This window comes from Ambystoma mexicanum (genome assembly GCF_040938575.1).
Source record: "Ambystoma mexicanum isolate Mex_15411 chromosome 12 unlocalized genomic scaffold, UKY_AmexF1_1 Mex_chr12_unloc.2, whole genome shotgun sequence".
Taxonomy (NCBI): domain Eukaryota; kingdom Metazoa; phylum Chordata; class Amphibia; order Caudata; family Ambystomatidae; genus Ambystoma; species Ambystoma mexicanum.
This window is the reverse complement of record NW_027182323.1, coordinates 4,466,634-4,486,367: the sequence shown is the minus strand read 5'-3', so window position 1 is coordinate 4,486,367 and position 19,734 is coordinate 4,466,634. Positions and strand designations below refer to the sequence as shown.

The following is a 19,734-nucleotide window of genomic DNA, read 5'->3' as shown; positions in this document are numbered from 1 at the left end:
TGGTGGGGCACCCGCGCGCATCTGACGGCGGGCATGGACTTCCAGACCCCAGACCACCAGGAGACAGTGACCACGGATGCCTCCCTGGAAGGGTGGGGAGCGCACACCGAAAAACTGCACGCGAGAGGCCTTTGGCTCCCGACGGAGAAGTCCCTCCATATCAACGTCCTTGAGCTCCGTGCAGTGTTCTGGGCCCTCAGGTCCTTCCTTCCGTCCCTCAAGGGCAAGGTGGTGAGGATCTTCACCGACAACACCACCACCATGTTTTACATCAGGAAACAGGGCGGAGCCAGGTCCCCAGCACTGTCCAAGGAGGCGCAGGACCTGTGGCATTGGGCCGTCGCCCAAAGGATGTTTCTGGTGCCGTTTCATCTGGCAGGGATAAAAAACACCATCGCCGACTCACTCAGCAGGGAGCTGCGCTCGTGCCACGAGTGGGAACTACGGCAGGATCTAGTGGATCACCTCTTCCGACGGTGGGGCCACCCCAGATCGACCTGTTCGCGACGGCGACGAACTCCAACTGCCGGAGGTTCGCCAGCAGGGTTCCCCAGGCGAGGAGCATGGGCGATGCTTTCTCGTTCCCCTGGGAGGGCCTGTTCCTCTACGCGTTCCCTCCTTTGCCACTGCTAATCCGGCTCGTCAACCAGCTCAAGAGGTCACGGTGCAGGATGATCCTCGTCGCACCTGCGTGGCCGAGGCAGATATGGTTCCCGGACCTTCTGGACTTGTCAGCGTCCCCGCCAATCAAGCTGCCGGTGGACGCGGATCTACTCTCCAGGGAAGGAGGCGCCATCCTCCACCACGACCCGAAATCGCTGAACTTGCAGGCCTGGCTCCTGCAGCGCTAGAGTTTGGAGGATACGACATACCGGCCGACTGCAGAGAGGTTCTTGCAAAGGCCAGGCGTCCTCGACTCTTAAATGCTACGGACACAAATGGAAGAGGTTCTCTGTCTGGTGCCACGCACAGAAGATTAACCCTCTACGGATTACGGCTCCTCAGGTACTGCCGTACCTGCTGACGCTGGCCAAAGCTGGTCTGGCACACGCGTCCATCAAGATTCATCTTGCTGCGATCTCCGGATACACCAGAACCACGGGGCGGACGTCCTTGTGGTCTCATCGTCTGGTGAAAGAGTTCATGAAGGGACTGTTCAGATCGTTCCCGCCGGTGAAGGCTCCGGCCCCGGCGTGGGAGCTCAACGTGGTGCTGACCAAGCTCATGGGACCTCCGTTCGAGCCTCTGCACTCGGCCCCGTTGAAGTTTCTGTCGTGGAAAACAGCGTTTCTTGTGGCCATCACCTCCGCACGACGGGTGGGAGAGATCCAGGCCCTTTCCTGCAAGGCCCCGTACTTGACTTTTCACGACACAAGGGTAGTGCTCAGGACGCACCCCTCCTTCATGCCGAAGGTGCCGTCGGACTTCCATCTCAACGAACCCTTGGTGTTGCCTGTGTTCTTCCCGTCGCCTTCGTCGCCGGCTGAGAGGACTTTGCACTCGCTGGATGTGGCTAGAGCGCTGAAGTTCTACGTGGACCGCACAAAGTGTTTTCGGAAGACGTCACAACTCTTTGTGAACTTTGGACCTGTCAATCAGGGGAAGGCTCTCTCGAAGGCTTCCATTTCCAGATGGCTCTCCGGCTGTATCATGTACTGTCATCGGTTGGCAAACCGACCGCTGCCTGGCCGTCCGAGAGCCCATTCCACCAGAGCGATCGCAGCTACCACGGCGTTCCTTTCTGGTGTGCCCCTGCTGGACATATGTAGGGCTGCTACGTGGAGGTCGACGCACACCTTCACGAAATTCTACTGCGTCGATCGGGATTCCAGGGAGGAGTCCAGGGTCGGCCAAGCAGTGCTGTGCAACCTGTTCGCCTAAGGTGAGCCTGGTGAGGAGGTAAGATGCTTAATGTTGAGTTTGATGTGATGCTTAATGTTGAGCCTTTGCCACCTCCCGTGGTTGTGCATGTGTGTACTGCTATGTATTCTTTATTCATGAGCATGTGAATCCATGCCAGACCCCATGCTGGAGAAGGAACAAGTTACTTACCTGTAACTGTTGTTCTCCAGCATGGGTCTGGCATGGATTCACATGCGAACCCTCCCGCCTACCCCTCTGCGGCTCTTCACTTGGTCATACTGCCACTTCACGTGCTTCCAAATCTGAAGATGGCTGCCAGAGGCGGTGCTTAGGTAGAGGGCAGTCATTGGCTGTGGTCAGTATGACGCAGAGACCAGTGATTGGTTACTACTACGAAAGACAGATCAGAAACGAAACTGATACTGGTTTTTTCTTTACCGAGGATTCCCAGCCTGAAGACAGGGAATATTCATGAGCATGTGAATCCATGCCAGATCCATGCTGGAGAACAACAGTTACAGGTAAGTAACTTGTTCCTTCTATTAGACCCACGAATGTGTCTCAGTTGTTTATAGCTTTGAGGAAGCCATTTAAGGGAGTTGCAGGACCAACCTTAACCAAGTGGGTTAGATGGTGCATGACCCAGGTGGGCATTGATACAGAAGTTTATGGGGCACATTCCATTAGAGGGACCATGGCATCCAAGGCATTTAATGCAGGGGTTAAATTGGAGGATATTCTTAAGGCAGCTGGCTGGTCGAATGAGTTGACGTTTAAACAATTCTATTTCAGACCCATAGAGGGTATGTCTACGTTGGTGGTAGTTAAGCTTTGAACAAGCATAATCTGAGCCTCCGGTCTTGAGAATACAGATTTTCCATACTACCGTTATGGAAAATCAAGATTCTATTAAAGACACGGAGGCGAAGGATTATCCCACCCATGTAATCGTGTATGAAATGTAAATTTCGGTGAAATGTTAAACTGTATGATGATATTTTAATGATATTTTAATGTTATGGATTACTGTAAATGTTATGAGATTACAATTCTACGATTACCCACCTGAATCAGTGTTAGTAAGATGTTGGTTTGATTTGCATTGCAGGTACAGAAGGGAAGAATGCAGGATCTTGAGGATTGAATGTTGGAGATTTTTAGCGCCTACCGGTTGGGCCGAAAAGTTAAAGATTAAGCAGGTCACAGACAAAAAAGAGGAAGGACACAGGAAGTCATCAGAGGTTAAGGGCTGTGTTGGACACTATTGGTGGAGGGAGTCACGTGACCTGAGAGTTCATGGACATAATGAGAACAAACTACACACGTGGAACATTTTGTGGGAAATGTAGTTTTGGTTGTGTTTTCTCTTTTATTTGTTTTTACTGTTGAAATACTTTGTTTGCTGCTCGGATTATCAGTAAAGAAAGAAAGCATAATCCGAGCCTCCGGTCTTGATTTAGAATTGACATTTTCAGGCATTTACGTGCGAAGGCATGCCTGGATTGGAGGGCGGGATAACGTGGTAGGACTTGGTGCATTTGAGTTTGTTGTATAAAGACTGTCCTTACATAAGGAAGTGCTCTATTGTTAATGTTTAAACTGTTGGTTTTTGCTGCTCGAGTGGTAAATAAGGAGAGCAAGCATAATACAAGCCTCCGAGTCTTGACGTAGAACTGCAGCTGTCTTAGAGTGGGTGCCAAGATGGAGCTCATTCTTGAATCTACAGTCCGCCTTTTTAACAGAGACTTTTGTCATGAAAGAGGCCCTAAGCAAGTCTTAATGACAGTAGTGGATTTTGTCATTGGGATGGCAGACCTCCATCCATGTGGTCAGAACCTCAGCACTTATTTTCTGAAAATATATATGTTCAGCTTTCAATAATATTATCGATGGGGCTCTCCTGGGGCCAGGTTGGGGTTTAGACCATATATTGCCTGAAACACGATGGTCAATGGCCCGGCTCTTTCCGGGTCCGAGATCTGGCATCAGATGTCATGCCTTATCTCAGTCCCAGTCTGCTTCAGCCCTGTCAAGGCTTCACTGAGCCCCCTGCTTCGACGAGGGAAGCTGGGAGCTCCATGACCATATCTGCTTTGTGCTCCTTTCCCCAGCCCTCATTCGCACGCCTGCAGGCTTTCTATTTGCTCGGCCTGTTTCTTTCTTTTGGCCTGAAGGGACACCACAGGAATTAATGGGGCATTCACTGTTAAAAGCAGTGTTTTTACATGCTGGGCACACTATTGTTTTCATAATGTGTATTTTACACTTGCATAGAAAAAAAAGTCATTTTCAAACTAGAAATGCTGCTTAAACTTGCATTCACTAGTTTTCTTTAAAATGTGTTTCTTTTTTGTTGGACTACCACACAAATACCCTGCAATTGTTGTGCCCTTTTATTTGTGTTTTATCACGTTATATTTATAAAGATGCTATATGCTTGGCAAACTGCTTAATAACAAATAAATGCTTCTGTTGTGCTGACAGCAGTTATTAGGAAATGAAACTGTTGGTCATTGGTTGGCAGCTTTTGATTTTCAGAACAAGGTATTTATTTATCTATGTATACATTTCTCCAGCGTGTGGTCTGGCATGGATTCACATGCTCATGAATATTCCCCGTCGTCAGGCTGGGAATCCTCGGTAAAGAAAAAAACAGTATCAGTTTCGTTTCTGATCTGTCTTTCGTAGTAGTAACCAATCACTGGTCTCTGCGTCATACTGACCACAGCCAATGACTGCCCTCTACCTAAGCCCCGCCTCTGGCAGCCATCTTCAGATTTTTACCGCACGTTCATGTGTTGGGATCCTCGTGCTTTTGCTCTCGAGCGTTAGTGCTATTTTTTCACGTTTTTTCTCAAAAACTTCGTTTTTTTCGGTCAAAAGAGCCTCAAGCTCCACCGACTCTCCATCCGATCAACGGGGACCCGTGTCGGATTCGTCTGCGCCCCTCAAGGGTGAAGATTTCGTCGAGCTACGCTTTTGGAGGACTCCAGAAGTTTCTCAGGCCCGGACATGGCCCAGGAGAAGGGAAGCTCGACGCCCGGAAAGCTGTTCAGGGTCTGCCCTGGATGCCAGCTGCAGAACGTCTTTAAGGAGGACGAACACTCCCTTTGTCTCTACTGCTTACATGAGGACAAGACGCACGTGGAGAAGGACTGTGCGTTTTGCGGCAATATGTCGGAGCGGACCATGAAGGACCGCCATCAACGTCTCGCCAACTGGCTGGAAGGGAAGAGCCCGTCAGGCGAGAAGAAGAGGAAGAAATCCGAGCGGTCTTCTAAGACCTTTGAGGACACGTGCCCCGGCGACGGGGGTCCAACACAAGGCCAAGCACCGCGAGTCCGCTGGCACCGGGAGCGCCGAACGGTCGGGCTCTACGGGCGCCAGGCAGGGCGCACCCTCCCCGGCACCTTCAGCCACAAGCCAACGCTCTGGGTCGGGTAAGAGGAAGGGCGAGCACCCGGCAAAGCTCCTGGAGAGGCCCCGGTCGAGCTCGAAGGCCCCATCGGAGGGGGAGCGAGGCAGTGTCCCCCCCCTCAAGGATAAGGCGGTGAGCGCACCTAAGGTGGTGAAGGCCTTAATCCATCCGGCCAAGCCCTCTATCGAAACTGTCGCGGCGGCCCTGGCTCAGCCTGTGGAGGCTACACCAGTGATGGCGACCTCGGGGCTCAGAGTCTCCCTGCCACCTCGGAGGGAGTCCTCTTTTGTGCCCATCGATAGGACCCCCGTGAAATCCCCGGCGGGGAAGAAAAAGGGGGGGCAGGGCGTCGTCGTAGATTCGGCTTCAACCTCGGAGGAGGAGCTGATCGAGGTCTTAAGCCACGGCCTTGGCGTGGAAGAAGACCGGCCCGTCGGGATGGATCCTGACGCAGGTGACGACGACATCGTCGAGGGTGCCGACGGGGCCCCTGATCGCCCGTCGGATTCCCCTCTGCCAGACAACTCGGCGGCCATTTTGTTGGCTATACAGTCCTTATGCTCAGAGATAAACACGAGACTGCCGTTGCCGACGGAGGAACCTCTCCCGTCGGGGGATCCTGAACCGGGACCTTCTGGTGTTCCCCCGCCCAAGAATTCACCCTCCACCTCCTTTTCAGCCGTCGCGCCCCGTCCAGCCCTCCTCCCCATCCACCCGAGGGGATGATACGGGGACTGACACGGCAGCGACGGGTACGGACGACGAGGTACACGACGAGGATCTACCGTCGTCACCTCCCACCAGGGCTTCTCCGCCCGACGAGATTGGATCGTTCCACTCCATGATCGCCAGGGCATCCAAGCTTTTCCAACTCTGCCCTGAGGAGAAGAAAAAGGAAGGATTCCTTTATCAACGGCGCGAGGCCAAGAGGAAGACGGTCCTCGCGGTGCCTCTACTGGACGACATTTGGGATGAGGGCCTCGCCCTCCTCAAGAACCCTTCCACGACGCCAGCTAGAAAGACCGGTACGAGAAGAAGTACCGGGTCCCGGACGCGGCCCCCCTGTGCCTACGGGCGCAGCCTACCCCGGACTCCGTCGTCTCCGCGGCGGCCAGGAAGAAAGCGAGGGGGCTGCGGCCTCCACATCGACTTCCCCACCGGACGGCGAGGGAAAGAAATTGGACGCTATGGGACGCAGGGTCATCTCGTCTGCAGCGACGACGATTAAAGCGGCCAACGCCTTGGCTATCGTGGCCCGCTACGACAGGGAGCTATGGTACTGCTGGACTTCCTACCGGACGACAAGAGGGCGGATGCCCTGGAGATCCTACAGGAAGGTGAGGTGGCGTCGGACCACGCCATCACTATTGCGACGGACATCGCCGACACTGGGTTTCGCCAGTTGGGCAACGGCGTGTGCCTTAGGGGGCGTGGATGGCTGAAGGCTACGGACTTCCGTCAAGACGTACAGACCAGAGTCCTGGACATGCCGTTCGATGGGAACAACCTGTTTGGGAAAACAGTGGACGATTCCCTTCAGGCCATTAAAGCGGACACTGATACGGCCCGGGCCCTGGGGGTTCTGCAGCAACGACGGACGCCCTTTCGGAGCAGCGGAGGCAAGGGCGCCTCCAAAGGTTCCGGCGGCGGTTTCTCCACCTACCGTCAAGCGGCCCGCTCGTCGTCTCAGGAGGCCTACAGAGGACGAGGCAAGTCTGGCGGACCCCGCCGTCGTCGCCAAGGAGGTCAAGGCGGCAAAGCCTCGTCAAAACAGGATTGAACCGGCCGTGGGGTCGGGCCCCCACCGAAGCACCCCGGTGGGAGGCCGGCTGGCGAGCTTCGTCAGCGTGTGGGAGTCCATCTCCACCCACCGTTGGGTGCTGGACGCCTTAGCCCGGGGCCACGCGCTCGAGTTTCAAAGAAGGTGCCTGTGCGTCCCCCCGTGGCCAGGAAAGAGCTCCACGTCCCTCAGCTTCTCCTGGAGGTAAGGGCGATGCTCAGGAAGGGCGCCATCGAACTCGTCCCAAAGAGGCTTCGGGGCTCCGGAGTTTACTCAAGATACTTCCTCGTGAAGAAGAAGACGGGGGGATGGCGCCCCATCCTAGACCTGCGACGTCTGAACAAGTTCATCAAGGTGCAGAAGTTCCGGATGGTCACCCTCCAGCACGTCCTGGGTCAGCTGGAGGAAGGAGACTTCCTGTCGTCGTTGGATTTGGAGGATGCCTACTTCCATATTCCCATCCTAAAGGGGCACCGAAAATTCCTCAGGTTTGTGGTCCAAGGGCGTCACTACCAGTTCAAAGCCCTCCCCTTCAGACTACGGTCGGCACCCAGGGTATTCACCAAGTGCCTTGCACCGGTGGCGGCGCAGCTGCGCCGCGAGTGGATCCACGTCTACCCCTACCTGGACGACTGGCTCATCCGAGCCAAGACGAGGGAGCTTGCCGTGGAGCACACGGCAAGGACCGTCCAACTTCTCACGGACCTGGGATTCTCCGTGAACTACGCCAAGTCCCACCTGGTACCCGCACAAAACGCACTGTTTCTGGGAGCAAAGCTCAAAACAGTGTCCCTTCTGGCCTCCCCGTCGGAGGAAAGGACCGGGTCCATCCTGGGCAAGGTACAGCGGATGTTGGTTTCCGACGCGGCCAAGGTGAGGTCCATCAAGTCCCTCCTCGGAATGATGTCTTCTTGCATCTACCTCGTTCCCATGTGCAGGCTCCGGATGCGCCCGTTGCAGGAGTTCCTGGACGCGCGCTGGATCCAAACGACGGGCGGCTTCGAGGAGAGGATCACACTCGACGAGAGTTTCCGCCGAGCGGTCCGATGGTGGGGCACCCGCGCGCATCTGACGGCGGGCATGGACTTCCAGACCCCAGACCACCAGGAGACAGTGACCACGGATGCCTCCCTGGAAGGGTGGGGAGCGCACACCGAAAATCGCACGCGAGAGGCCTTTGGCTCCCGACGGAGAAGTCCCTCCATATCAACGTCCTGGAACTCCGTGCAGTGTTCTGGACCCTCAGGTCCTTCCTTCCGTCCCTCAAGGGCAAGGTGGTGAGGATCTTCACCGACAACACCACCACCATGTTTTACATCAGGAAACAGGGCGGAACCAGGTCCCCAGCACTGTCCAAGGAGGCGCAGGACCTGTGGCATTGGGCCGTCGCCCAAAGGATGTTTCTGGTGCCGTTTCATCTGGCAGGGATTAAAAAACACCATCGCCGACTCACTCAGCAGGGAGCTGCGCTCGTGCCACGAGTGGGAACTACGGCAGGATCTAGTGGATCGCCTCTTCCCTCTTCCAACGGTGGGGCACACCCCAGATCGACCTGTTCGCGACGGCGACGAACTCCAAGTGCCGGAGGTTCGCCAGCAGGTTTCCCCAGGTGAGGAGCATGGGCGATGCTTTCTCGTTCCCCTGGGAGGGCCTGTTCCTCTACGCGTTCCCTCCTTTGCCACTGCTAATCCGGCTCGTCAACCAGCTCAAGAGGTCACGGTGCAGGATGATCCTCGTCGCACCTGCGTGGCCGAGGCAGATATGGTTCCCGGACCTTCTGGACTTGTCAGCGTCCCCGCCAATCAAGCTGCCGGTGGACGCGGATCTACTCTCCAGGGAAGGAGGCGCCATCCTCCACCACGACCCGAAATCGCTGAACTTGCAGACCTGGCTCCTGCAGCGCTAGAGTTTGGAGGATACGACATACCGGCCGACTGCAGAGAGGTTCTTGCAAAGGCCAGGGCGTCCTCGACTCTTAAATGCTATGGACACAAATGGTGCCACGCACAGAAGATTAACCCTCTACGGATTACGGCTCCTCAGGTACTGCCGTACCTGCTGACGCTGGCCAAAGCTGGTCTGGCACACGCGTCCATCAAGATTCATCTTGCTGCGATCTCCGGATACACCAGAACCACGGGACGGACGTCCTTGTGGTCTCATCGTCTGGTGAAAGAGTTCATGAAGGGACTGTTCAGATCGTTCCCGCCGGTGAAGGCTCCGGCCCCGGCGTGGGAGCTCAACGTGGTGCTGACCAAGCTCATGGGACCTCCGTTCGAGCCTCTGCACTCGGCCCCGTTGAAGTTTCTGTCGTGGAAAACAGCGTTTCTTGTGGCCATCACCTCCGCACGACGGGTGGGAGAGATCCAGGCCCTTTCCTGCAAGGCCCCGTACTTGACTTTTCACGACACGAGGGTAGTGCTCAGGACGCACCCCTCCTTCATGCCCAAGGTACCGTCGGACCTGTCAATCAGGGGAAGGCTCTCTCGAAGGCTTCCATTTCCAGATGGCTCTCCGGCTGTATCATAGCTGTCATCGGTTGGCAAACCGACCGCTGCCTGGTCGTCCGAGAGCCCATTCCACCAGAGCGATCGCAGCTACCACGGCGTTCCTTTCTGGTGTGCCCCTGCTGGACATATGTAGGGCTGCTACGTGGAGGTCAACGCACACCTTCACGAAATTCTACTGCGTCGATCGGGATTCCAGGGAGGAGTCCAGGGTCGGCCAAGCAGTGCTGCGCAACCTGTTCGCCTGAGGTGAGCCTGGTGAGGAGGTAAGATGCTTAATGTTGAGTTTGATGTAATGCTTAATGTTGAGCCCTGCCACCTCCCGTGGTTGTGCATGTGTGTACTGCTATGTATTCTTTATTCATGAGCATGTGAATCCATGCCAGACCCCATGCTGGAGAAGGAACAAGTTACTTACCTGTAACTGTTGTTCTCCAGCATGGGTCTGGCATGGATTCACATGCGAACCCTCCCGCCTACCCCTCTGCGGCTCTTCACTTGGTCATACTGCCACTTCACGTGCTTCCAAATCTGAAGATGGCTGCCAGAGGCGGGGCTTAGATAGAGGGCAGTCATTGGCTGTGGTCAGTATGACGCAGAGACCAGTGATTGGTTACTACTACGAAAGACAGATCAGAAACGAAACTGATACTGGTTTTTTCTTTACCGAGGATTCCCAGCCTGACGACGGGGAATATTCATGAGCATGTGAATCCATGCCAGACCCATGCTGGAGAACAACAGTTACAGGTAAGTAACTTGTTCCTTATAAAGCGCACAAAGCCCAGAGGCATCTGGGCGCTTGCTTAAGAATATGGTTACAGTTGTTTCGTTTTCTGTGGGCGTTGGTTACAGTAGTGCCACAAGAATTGCTGGACGATTAAGTTGCACATGGTTTGGTATGGATTAAATACATTGATTAGAAGATTATCCCATTGCATGTTAGTAAACTGTAGACATGGGATATGCACGTACTAAGGTACTGGCATGGAGATTGCAAGCAGTTTGGCATCGAGTAGGTACGCAGAGTGCAAGATTAGAAGCGTGTGCAGGATAATCCTGGGGTACCTAATCTTAGGGTAGGTAGTGGTGTATCTTGGCCGAAAAGCCAAGTTTTAATGCTTGTGCGGAACGTCCAGAATGGCACGTCTGCTCTAAGCGCATGGGGCAAAGAGTTCCACTGTTTGGCTGCCATTACTGGTAAACTACAGCTTCTAGCTTTTTGCAATTGGAATTTTGGGATGGTGAGGAGGTGTGAATAGGTAGAACGGATAGGTCTGTTAGATTGGGCTTTGGCGACCTGGTTGGAAAGATAGGCTGGGGCCTTATTGGACAGGCATTTGTGAGTAAGCAATAAGACTTTGAACTTGATGCAATCATGTACTGGTAACCAGTGAAGGTTTCGCCTTGCTGTGGATATGTGATCTTTTTTGGGGATATTGAGGGCAGCTCTGATTGCATTGTTTTGGGTTATTTGTAGCTTATTGATGTTTCGTGAGTTGGAACCAGCAAAGAGGGAGTTGCAGCAGTCAATTCTCGATAAGATGAGCGCTCTAGGTAAGGTGATCTCGAGTTGTCGGTAGTTACAACGGTCTGCTAGCTGGTATCAGTTTGGCCATTTAGGCTGCTGATGAGGCAATGGTGTTGGCTTGTCCTGTGAGGGATAGTGAAGAGTCCAGGTATACTCCAAGTGTTTTTACTTCCTTAGCTACCGTGATGATGTTGCTGTCGATGTTGAATGATTTGTAGTCTTCCTGTAGTGAATTTAGTCTAGAGGGGTGCCGATGATGAGTAGCTCAGTTATCTCATCATTTAAACAAAGCTCATGTTGTGCCATCCATGCTTGAATAGTAAGGTAAATGTTGTTGAGTAGTTTAGTGTAGGTGTCAAAATTTCCTGTGAGGGGAATAAGGATATGTGTATCATCTGGTGTATGTGGTGCCTAGTTTATCGAGGAGGTCCACGAGTGGCTTCGTAAATACATTATAGAGGGTCGGGGAGACGTAAGATTCTTGTGGTACGCCACATGTTACAGGTACCGGGTGGCTGTTGCCATTGGTGAGAAGACTCTTGTAGTTTGATCTGGCGGGAAGGATTTGATCCATTTTATGACGTTGGTTGAATAGTGGGCTGCGTGTTCCACATGTTGACAAAGGATATTGTGGTTAACCAAGTCGAATGCAGCGGACAGGTCTAAGAGGAGGAGAATTGCCAGGTTTCTTTTGTCCTTGATCTGATCCATTTGAATTTTAAAGGCTAGGAGGGCAGTTTCGGTCCTGTGGCCAATGCGGAAGCCTGATTGATGGAGGCCTAGAAGATTGTGATTTTCCAGGAATTTTTTAATTTGAAGGTACGCAACTCTGTCCAGAATCTTTAATAGAAATGGCACTGTTGTGATTGGTCGATAATTAGTTGGGATGTTAGGAACTAGAGTGGGTTTTTTCAGCAATGGGAGCACCCATGCTTCTCTCAAGTTTCCTAGAACTTGGCAATCCTTGAAGGAATTGTTGATTAGCATTGTGATGAATGGAGCTAATTTCTTGGCGCAATCTTTAATGAGGGATGCAGGGCAGATGTCGCCTAGGCATTTTGATGACTTTAGCCCATTGATAATTTTTGATGTTTCAGCTGAGGAGATAGGGTAAATTCACATTTTGGGATGGGATTGTTATTGTCACGACTCGCTCCCTTCGCTCCCGTTCCCACCACTTGGGGGCATGATTTGGGGTTTATTCCCTACTGGACTTTTCCTCTGAACTTTATGCTACAGTGCTGTGATGAATTGGGAGCGCTAAATCTCTATTTTCCAAGCTACTTCCCTTCCGGATCCATTCCAGGTTTTTGGCAGCCAGCATGCTTCTTTAACCAAATGACTATGCTTCCCAGAATGCCTGGCCCACTGCTCCACCTCCATCCTTGCAGGACAAGGTTGGGTGGAGGATAGGTAACAGCTGTGGCTGCAGGTGCAGCAATCAGCACACCCGAGGCGTGTGCTCGTTAAGCAGCTTTAAAAGCCTCAGTCTTACTTCAGTCCAGCGCTGGTCATCGTTTGCAGTGTTCCTGTTTTTGACTAGTCCCTTGTTCCTAGTTCCTTGCCTTTGTACCTACTTCCTAGTTCCTGTTTTCTTGTTTCCTCCGCCCTGAATTTCGGATTCATGCGCTAATTGATTTCTGCTCCCTTGATTCCCTTTTTGTCTTCCTCTGTTTGCAGGCAGCATTTCTCAGTGCTTTCCCCTTTTAGATGCAGCCCAGTTTGTCTGTGTTCTATATTTCTTTGACTCTGTCCTTTGCTGCTGTAAACCCGTTTGCCTTAGCCTTCCTCTTAGTTTAGCTTCCTGTCTTTTCCTTGGAGGGGTAGGGAGAAGTTTGCATAGGTTATTTCGTTTGTCCCTGCTCCTGATCCTTACTTTCTAGTGGGATCCATTCCATGTTTTCCACTGCACTTCTGCATTTATTTTCCCTTTGATTATTAGGTGTGGTGTGCGGTTGTAGCTAGCTCCTGTGTGAATGCTTATGTTTTCCTCACTATTTTGTAATCACTATGCCAACTTAGGTATTTAGTTTTCCTTCCATTGCTGTTCTAGCCTTTCGGGGTCCCAGTTTCATCAACAGGATTCGTGGGCTAGCTGACATTCAAGAGGTTTATCTCGTCCTCGTGAGTACAGTTCTTAAGTTCCCTTATTTAATACCATCAAGAGTGTTAGCACACAGATCCTGTCATTGCTTGCCCTCCACGTGGGTTTAGCGCTGTCAGTACCTGTAACAGCAATTGGGGGTAAGGCGCTTGCCGACTTTCCTCGCGGTCAGGTGCTTACCCCACATCCCTTTTCATATATTGGTTTTGATGTCACACTCTATTTGCACTCCTGGGTTCTAGCATACCTGAGTCGTTGTTCCTGGGTGCACATTTCCCTTGCCATATTCGCTGCCTTTGTACTCGCCTGACTAATCCTGATAGTTATGCGGAGGGGGTGTGTCAAGCTGCAAGTTGACTGGGTGAGCTTAGACGATTTTTCTTTGATTTTCTTATGTAGAGAGGCGACTTTGTCAGATAGGGCATTTTGGATGCTAGTGCACCATGTTAGGTCTTTGATACAGTAGTCTGGTTCAGCGGCAGGTGATTTGAGTTCCCGAAGGATAGTGAATAGCTCTTTGGAGTCAGAATTAGCATGCTTAATTCTTGTATTAAACTTGTTGCTTTTGGCAGTGATAGTAGCTGTCTTGTATTCAGACGCTAGTGAGTTGAAGAGATGGTTGTTATCAATGGTTTTTGTTTTTTCTCCATTTGCTCTCTGCTGTTCTTTTGGCTGTGCGAAGGTTCTTTAGGTTGTCTGTGAAGCAAGGGTTGGAGTGGGCAGGAGGTTTTCATTTGTGCAGGCCTAGGGGGGCCACTTTGTTGACAATGTTTTGTAAGGTTAGGTTACAGAGCGTTACTAATGAGGTGGGGTTAGAATTAGAATGTATTAGCGAGGTGATTGGACGTAGGAGCGGCAGCATATTTTCAGGTGTGATGTTCTTCTGGTTTCTTGCTTGTGCTGCAAGGGTGTATTGTGGTGGAGTATTGTTAGCATTAGATATGGCGCTGATGTTGACGTGGATGATGTTGTAATCTGACCCTAGGAATGTGGTGTTGGTACGGATGTCGGTGAGGCAGTTCAAGTCGGCCAGCCAGTCCGGCGTACATCCATTGTCATGTGTGGGGCTCAGGATTCTGAGGGTAAAGCCTTGTGCTTCTATGGTGCTGGCAATATTAGTAGTTTGGCTATCTGATGGGTCGTTTAGGCCTAAGTTAAAGCCCCCCATAATGACGATTTTTGATGATGGTTTAGTGTTGGTCGTGAGGAGAGTCGATATATCTTCTTTGAAGGATGAGAGTGTGCCAGGCGGTCTATAGGTAGAAATAGTCGCACCTCAGCACTGAATATAAGCAAGCAACCAGCCCAACCCATGCTCTGGCCAAACACATTGGTCCTCATTACAAGTCCCGGTGGTGCGGGAAGTCAGGCGCCAGATTTTTTAACTCCCCATTCCCATAGAGTCCAATAGGACTCGATGGGAGCCGGGAGACGGAAGCACTGGCACCGTTGCTAACGGTTCCGGTGCTTCCGTGACAAGTCTGCCTACCGGGGCTGCTGCACCCGGCAGGTCAGACCTGCTGCGCGCAACGGACCCAGTAGACAGACTTGTAATTTGGTGGTCCGGTAACAAGGGTGCCAGTAACCGGCACCATTGTTTCTGGACCGCCACACTTGTAATGAGGCCCATTTTATAGCACTTGATTTTTTAAAAGGAATTGCAAAAAGTCATACGATTAGCAACCAGTTTTTAATCTATAACATTCCAGCAACGGTCTCTCAACCTGCTGAGCTACCCTGGTAACCTTTTACTGTAGAGCGTGTCTATGGATGCATTAATGTACTAGAAATCACTCCATTACCAACCGTATTTACGTGCACCTCTGCCATGGAAGTGATTTAAAGTGGAATTGATGTACAGTGTGGAGTTTGGAAAGAAGCAGACTAAAAGAAATTGCCCCATTTTTAAACTATTATTTTGAACATTTCCATTGAGCAGTGTTCAAACGCCAACTCTGCCTCACCTCCCATCCATCCAACCCCCCCTCGCCCCCCGCTCCCCTCACCCTCCCCTCACCCTCCAGAACTATGCACCCTCCTCCAAACTACGCCCCCATGGTGGCCCTTGTGGGATCCCCTTTACATTTGTTTCCATTTCCGCCACTGCTGAAACACATGCTTTCTTTATGGACAGTTACAAGCATCCATACTCTCTCCAATTTGAATCAGAATGTCTGGTAATCAGTCCCCTGTATCAAAAGCTAGGGCGTTACAGCAATGAATGTGACATAGCAATGGGAGAATAGGAGTGGAAAGGTGCAGTGTTATAACAGTGATATAATGGTAACACACAACCGAAGGAGTTCAATGTTTAAAAGTATAGTTGGGGGTAAAAAAAGACAAATGTTATAATTCTCAAACACAGTAAAAACCTTTGCCCACTGTGAGGCTCGAACTCACGACCTTCAGATTATGAGACTGACGCGCTGCCTACTGCGCTAAGAAGGCTCGATAGTGTTCGATCTATCACTTGGTGTTCAAGGTTTTTGTTTTGTGTGTTAATTATTGTTGGAGCTATATTTATTTTAGTTTTATTGATTTCAATTCCGTTATTATAGTCAAACTCAGCTCGGGGGAAATAACAAGTTTTACGTTTTTATGTTGTTCTGCATTTGCTTCATGATATGGAAGCTAGGCTTGTCATAGCAATATGGAACACGATTTAAAACACAATCTAAAAGCAGAAAAGTCGCTGTACTTAAATAACCAATACACATTTCTATTGAGAGTTGAATTCCGCTTAACAAAAAGTCGATCACAGCAAGATGTGCAAGACAGTTAGTTATGCTAATGCCCCTTCCCGTATCACCGCTAGAGGGCGCAAAGATCAGTTGTCAGCAATTCATACAATTTGAATAATGTTCATGTGGTCTGGATCTCCTAAAATCAGTGGCACGAAGACCATTGGGCATTGGCCCCCCTGCAAATTCCCCCAAATGACCCTCCCACGCCGAAATGTTTGGTTATGTTGTCTTGACCTGGCTGACCTACGGAGCACTGGCAGGGCAGGACAGGGCTATACAGTTAACAAAGTTCCTGCAAAAGCTAATAATACAGTGTGTCATTGTTAACCCCTGTATTCGTATGCATACATTTGTTGGCAATTGAAACCATGATGGGGTGTTAGTACTTGTATGTCGGGGGAGTGATTGGAAGGGTTGGTGGGCAGGGGACAGGCATAGGAGGGAGATTATGCCACAGAAAGCAGTTGAAAGTAATTTTGCTATAGAATTGCATTGCAGATTTAATTATTTTTGGCTGGAGAAAATAAAAAATGCCAATATTTTTAATTGAAAAATCGTGAGTCTCCCGCCTAAATTGAGAGGGTTGGGAAGTATGGGGACAGGAGACAGCTCAGTGTTATAGCAGTTCTTAAGTGTGTGATTTCATACTTGAAGAAGCTAGTTAACAGTTTGTAAAACTGAAGCTGCACCAGAAGAGCCTCATTAGAATGTTTAAAGAAGTTGGATGCCCCCACACAAGTGTTTGCCCTTCCCCCAGTCTACCACTGGACTAGTGGGCAGCTACACAGGAAGGTGGTTCTGCTCTCTGCTGGACTGTAACAAGCGGTGGGTCTCAGGGAAGCTGGCGTTTAGTGGAACAAGAAATGGGTGCCAGAAATGAAGACGATGTGGGACAAGGATTGCTGGATCTCTACTGGACCAAAAGGTGAGTTCCAGAGCAGCCGTGTCTGTACTGGAACAATGGGGTGGGTCCTGTTGTGTGGGGTTTCGTGTAGGCCCTGAACAGGGTGGGTGAAAGAAACAACACAGTGCTGGAGTGCAGAGGACCTTCTTTATTCTACGCTGCTCGCGAACTGGAGCCGCACGTTCCTTCTCTCCCTAATGGGCATCAAGCACCTCTTGACCTATTGTTTGGCTCGCCGTGAAGCTTGCGCTGTAGGCAGTTCCTACTCGTCACGTTAACTCTAACAGTGCCAGGACACAACACCTTCTCCGGGTGAAATAAAGGGTCTTCTGAATGCATCACTCCTTCCCAATCAAATCTCAATTAGTTAGGTCTTTTGATGGACCAGACAGGTCGAGAATGTATGTTCAGCCCTACACTCTTCTCTTCTCCTGTGCCAAAAGTTATGACTTCACCAGGCGATTCATGCACTTGTTCTCCTCCATCGAGATATTTCTTGAAGTGGGACACATTTTGTGTGATTCCGCTGTCAGGGGTTCTCGCTGTCACTATGGATCCTTTGACGCGTGTCACTGTCAGAGGCACAGGTGCAACAACACATCCAACTTTCGTTCTTGTCTCCGACAAACTAGCAGTAGATCACTGCCATGTATCACCGACCATGTGGCATGTCTTTTCTGATCAGCATATGCTTTCATGCCTTCTTTCCGAATGTGACCATTTGCCACCACTTCTCGATGCAGCTGCTCCTGTTTCGTCGGTAGATGAGGTAAGCTCATCCTCAATTCCCTTCCCAGCATCAGCTCTGCTGGGAATTTTCCAGAAGTAGTGTGCAGTGAGATTCTATAGTCTCTCAGCATGTTGTACAGACCATGATTTAGGGACATGAACCTCTGCTCATTTTGCTGAATTACTTTCTTGAGACTGCCCATGAACCTCTTGACCATGCCATTGGCCTGAGACCACAGAGGTGTTATTTTACTGTGGTGAACGCCCATGTAGCGCATGAATCGGGCACATTCTAGCCACTGAGTGTAGGCCCATTGTCCGACTTGAGGACTTTCAGAATCCTGGAAGCAGAAAAGATATTTTCCAGTTTAGGGATTACTGCAGCCACTGATGTAGACAAAGTCACCTGTATGATGGGGAATCGTGAGTTCATCCATCAGCAAAAGAAGGTACTTCCCGTCCTTGAGAAGCCCAAAGAACTCAATAGCCACTTCACTCCACATATGATCAGGAAGGTCAGACATTTGCAATGACTCAGGTTTCTCCAGCTTCATGGTGCTTTCACCACGCTAACTGGACGCACAGTGCGCACAACAAGGGGATCAAACCCAGGAAAACAAATGGTATGTTTAAGTTGATGCTTCGTTGAAACTACCTCCCCCCCCATGACCTTCGTGGGCTAGGTCAACAATTTGCTGTCGAAGTTCAAAGCATATTACCACAGGTGAGTCTATCATGACAAGTCCCTCAGCAGAGACGGATAGTTCATCTTTTACTTGCTTGAAGGCACATAGGCTGGGCCCTGATACTTTGCTGCCTTGATGATCCTCCAGAGGCATAGGGCTCCATCACTGTGAGTTATTTCACATTGCACAGCATGCCATCATGTTGAGTATGTTCAATGATGACACAATTGGATACATGACCTGATGTTAGCATCTAAGTGAGAAAGTTGACATATTCCTCAGCCATGGAAGAACTTGTGCCTGGTCTGGCCGTGGGTTGCTTGGACATGAAGTCAGCAGGATTATATTATTTTTCTGGTTGAGATCGATACTAAAGTCATAATCCTGCAAGCAAAGACTCCACTGCTCTTTTCGAGGCAGCATGTTGCACCATGGATTCCCATATGCTGCATCAACGCCTGATGATCCGTAACAATTGTTTTTGGTTTGCCAAATCCAAACATGTGAAAGTGCTCACAGGCCCATACCATAGCTATACCTTCCTTTTCTGGTTGAGAGTAGCTTCTTTCTATGTTAGAGAGACTCTTACTTGCGTAGCGACAACCGATCTCAGCGACTCCCACACAAGTTTAGTTTGCGCAACTATGTCCCCAAGCCCGTCAGGACTGGCATCAACAGTTACTTCAGTACATATGGACAGATCAAAGTATGCCACGTGTTCAGCAGAGGCAAAATCCAGTTTAATTTGTTGGAACACATCTTCACATTGAGACGACCATCAAAGCAACACTCCTGCTTAGTGAGTTCTCTTAGTGTCGTACTCATAGTTGCAAAACCCTGGATGTATCTGCTGCAGTAGCTGACAATGCCCAGAGGAGAACAGACATCATTGATCTCCCTGGGGGCCGAAATGTTTGAGATGGCTGTCACCTTTTACAGATCAGTCCTCATGCCTTATTGAGTTAATATATGCCCAAAGAACTGCAAGTGAGTCTTGTGCAATGCACAGTTTTCAGCAAAGTGTGTCAAGCCGACTGCCACTGGGTCAGTACACACTTGTGACAGAGCTCGATCATGTTGTTCTAGTGTGTACCCAAAGATCAAGATGTCGTCACTGTAATTGAAACAGATCGCAATGTGTCTGCAAACCTTGCAAATGCTTTCCTGAAAAATCTCAGAAGCTGGTGAGCTGCCTAAGATTAGTCGTTTTTATAGAAACAAACCGAAGTGTGTGGAGAAGGTTATGTATCTTGACAGCAAATTCAGTTTGATCTGATAATACCCCTTGTTGAGGTCGAGCTTTGAGGAGAATTGCACACCATTGAGTAGACTTATTATGTCATCAGGTACATCCCTGGATGCCTTTGTCTTCCAATAACCTTATCCGCTCGCCTCATGTCCACACACACACCCGTATGTGACTAGTCACACTCTTTCTTAGAACAGCCATGATAGGCGAAACCCACAG

The 19,734-nt window shown here is 50.5% G+C and overlaps 1 non-coding gene across 1 annotated transcript; it reads right to left on the bottom strand.

Annotated features, from left to right (window-relative positions):
• Nucleotides 1-15,578: 15,578 nt before the first annotated feature.
• TRNAM-CAU (transfer RNA methionine (anticodon CAU)) lies at nucleotides 15,579-15,651 on the bottom strand. The gene has a single exon. It is a non-coding gene; the product is annotated as a tRNA-Met (tRNA).
• Nucleotides 15,652-19,734: the final 4,083 nt, after the last annotated feature.